The sequence below is a fragment of the Sapajus apella genome, unplaced genomic scaffold (assembly GCF_009761245.1).
Source record: "Sapajus apella isolate SASKATOON/1434 unplaced genomic scaffold, GSC_monkey_1.0 scaffold19, whole genome shotgun sequence".
Taxonomy (NCBI): Eukaryota; Metazoa; Chordata; class Mammalia; order Primates; family Cebidae; genus Sapajus; species Sapajus apella.
This window is the reverse complement of record NW_022436959.1, coordinates 29277572-29281307: the sequence shown is the minus strand read 5'-3', so window position 1 is coordinate 29281307 and position 3736 is coordinate 29277572. Positions and strand designations below refer to the sequence as shown.

The window sequence follows — 3736 nt, the reverse complement described above, 5'->3', positions numbered from 1 at the left end:
CTGAGGCTCTAGTGCAGCCCCATTGGCCTGGAATTCAGGAAAAAAAGATACAAGGCATAAAATCCCACAGAAAGTTACATAGTTGCAACAGAACATTTAGCATTTATTGTTTGTTCTTCTAATTAAACCTCTAATTTACCTCACTAGGCACTTGCCTACTGGCTTCTTTAGTGAATAAAGTTGAGGCCATCTGACTGGACTTAGCTTGAATTAATGTCATGTTCATTGAGGAGAATGGTTGAACATTTTTTTAAAAAACATGAGCCTAGGAAATATATGAACTCACTTTTAACATGAGTCTGAACATGTAGGATAAAGGAATGTGTGTTACTGAACTGGGATTTCCAATAGATATTTAACGCAACATGATTTGGTGATAATGTTCTTTCTTTAGATTTAATTTCATAATTTCCACACTTACTCTCAGACCACTCTCTCAGTTCTCTTTCTGCCTTAACCATCACCACTAAGTAACATGGGATAAGTCACTTAACCTCTGCTGTATCCTTTCAAAAACACGCCTCTGTCACAGAATTTCCTCTCTCTAAACATCTCTTAAGTTCTGTTGGTGTGAAGAATTAGTAAGTCTCTTCTGGTTGTATGAATTTAGGAAAGCATTTACATTAATGAGGGAATATTGCATTTTAATAGTCCTCCCTTAAAAGACTTTACAACAATTTTTTTTAGCTAGATGAGATGGGAATATATATGCTATCACCAGATTCCATTTATCAGTCATCCAGCAGTTACACCAAGCCAGCAGCTCTGCCTGCGCCTGAGTTGGTGATGAATAGACAAGTGAGGACTACAGAGGCAGGAAATATGGGGTTAGGTTGATTTCCCTCTATTAGCAGCAGCTTAAACCAGCATGCTGGGCAGCGCTGTCTCCTATTGGCTACAGCTGCTGAGAGCAGCAGGATGAGGGTTGACCTATATCTGTCAGGTGTAGGTCAAACCCTGAATTTGTTTGTTGCAAACTTCAGTCTTCTAGAATGCTAAGTTTCACTTATGCTCAACCACATACAGTATTTTTCTCAGGAGCTGTGATATTCTCCACCTGCAAAGAGCTTGCATCTGTGAGTTTCCCTCTCTGGATTCTTTCGCTTTCTTTCTTGCTGCCTCTCCCTCCTGTGACCCTTTTACCATTTTTGTCCCCTGCTTCCGTGTCATCCTCTGGCTGAGAAGGGTTGAGATGGTCACAGCTGTGCTCCTTCTAGTAATCACAGTAACATGAGCCCTTCTCTGCCTGCCCCAGTTTCCATCTGACCAAGCTGTGCCCGTTCCTTTCAGTTGCAGTTATTGCCCCAGGTTGGCACAGCCTGTGCACATGTGTGTTCTTCTGGGCCACCACAGGTTTCAGAATGTGTCAGTTGCTAATTACGACTGCAGCTGTGGAAAGAAATACAGCACACATTCAAAATGTGGGTCCTAAAGTTCCTACACAGTCAATGTTTCTTGATAATTTTAAGGCCAATTTTTTTTCTTATTTTTTTTTTAAAGATAGACTTTAAGTATTTAGACATGTATTTTTCTAGATGAGAGAATAAACTATTTGAATTTTCATTTGTTCAGCCACCATCTAACTGTGACAAAGGTCCTTTCCCTCTGCCTTAGGTCTCAATCAATATATGTATGTTGTTTTGGGACTTGATTGGTATTGTGTTTGTATTTATTTACACTGACATCACAATTTGAAACTGATTGTAGTCAGTTCTGCCTTCATGCTAAAGCATGAGTACACTGTGGGCTTCTGTATACAATGCAGAAACTGCATTCCATGTCCCATTATCATTTCTTCATGGAGGCCTTGTAGTAAGAGTAAAGAAGCCCAAAGGATGGAAAAATTAGTCTAGCAACTCAGGTCCCCAAGCATACAAAATACATCACAGTAATTTGAGATGGAAAAGACCTATTAAGTCATGCCACTGACTCTCTGAGGGTATGTGGTGTTTTTTCCCTCTCTAACATGCTAATCTACTTTTTAATGCCTTTTCCAATTGTAAATGGCGCAAGTGATGGGGTTTCCACCGTTCCCAAGGGGTGATGCTGTACAGCCTATAATAGATCTCTCTGTTCGGGCATGTGACTTATTCAGCCGCCTAAATCATCTGTGTTTTGACTTTTATTTCCATCACTCCTCCTGCTGTCCCCTTGGACACTAAATAATTTCTCTCTGTCCCCGCTATTTACACCCTTCAAGTACTTGTGGCTGATGAGCCAGTCCCGTTAGTGCCGTGTGGTCATGCTAGGAGACTTGTCTCTTTCATCTGCCCTCTGAAGGCAGTCCCTTTAGACATATACATCATATTTGTTGCTCTTCAGTGAATGCCCATCAGTTTCTTAATGATTTGACTCATTTCTTTGTTACTGATGCTGCTCAGGAAAATCCCCTTTGTCTCTATTGCTGCAAAATAAGATGATGGTAGTAGAATCTCTGCTAACAGAAAACAGAGCAGAGCTTTTCAGCTACCAGGCATCTTCCTACCCAGGGACAGTGGAATCATCTAATCAGTTATCATTAACTCTCTCACTTGCGGTGCACAATTGCCATGTTAACAGGTGTTAGGTGTGCATGTGGAGAGAGGGATAGTTCATCTATATTTTATCTGGCCAGACTTTGTTGTGGTATATTTAGTTAATGCCCATTCACTGTTTAACTCTTATTTCTCCACCCACCTCAATTCTCAGTTGGAAAAGCTTCCTTGAACTCCCTCAAGAGAATGTTAACCTACTCCTTTCCATTAATACGCCCATGTTTACTGTTACTAAATTGTGTGACCTCAGTGACATCAGCACCTTTGCCAGAGGAGGATCCCTTTGCTATGAGAGAGGCAGAGTGTGCCCTTTACCTTGAACAAACATGAATGGTACTGCAAACCAGGAAATTCTGGCAGTGGGTGTTGTAATGCCAGGGTCAATACTGTTCAGCCTGTCCCCTCTGTACCCCTCTCCAGAGCCTACTCCCTGGCTACTCTGTGTGCTAACGCACCATCTAAAGCACTGAATTTAATAAGGTCTGGCCTACTGTGCTCACTGTTCATCTTTATGCAATAGTAGTAATACCAACATAGTGCTTCACAAACTTTTTATCTAACTGCATCATCCCATTTTATAGTTACAACCAACCTGTGAATAAGGAATTAATCATCTTTCTTTTGCCTGGGAGGAAACTTTGAGAGGCTCTATTGCCCCAAATTTCACAAACATCCAGTAAATTCTCCTTTGGAGTCCCTCTTGTTCTCCCTCTGAAATCACTGGAGAATATGCTTTCTGAGCAATATGTGAAGAGGTGCTAACTGCATGTAAGTTTCTAAAGTCACTGAAATGCTGGCCATGGAATAATGTTGATCTGTGTTCTCCTTTTGGCAGAAATAGAGTAGCTAGACATCATCCACAATTGTATATGAATCCTATTATTTATCAGGGATAATTCTGTGTTATTCGATGACAGAAAGAGTATATTAAAATTTATAAGATATAGCCTGCTATCTCTTCCTAAACAATAATGTAATACTATGAGGCATGGACTAAAAGTGAGCCTATCTATTCAAACACCAATTCAGACCCTAAGGGTATCTGTTTTTCCTGCAAAGTTGATGAGATTATACACCTAAGATAAAAGAAGAAAGAGCTGCTGGGCGCGGTGGCTCAAGCCTGTAATCCCAGCACTTTGGGAGGCCGAGGCGGGTGGATCATGAGGTAAAGAGATCAAGACCATCCTGGTCAACATGGTGAA

General features: G+C 40.9%; 1 long non-coding RNA gene across 1 annotated transcript; it reads right to left on the bottom strand.

Annotated features, from left to right (window-relative positions):
- Positions 1 to 255: 255 nt before the first annotated feature.
- Positions 256 to 2448, bottom strand: LOC116557271. The gene is made up of 2 exons (XR_004271453.1): positions 2193 to 2448; positions 256 to 1389 (listed from the first exon to the last, which is right to left on the bottom strand). It is a non-coding gene; the product is annotated as an uncharacterized LOC116557271 (long non-coding RNA).
- Between the last annotated feature and the right edge of the window lie 1288 nt (positions 2449 to 3736).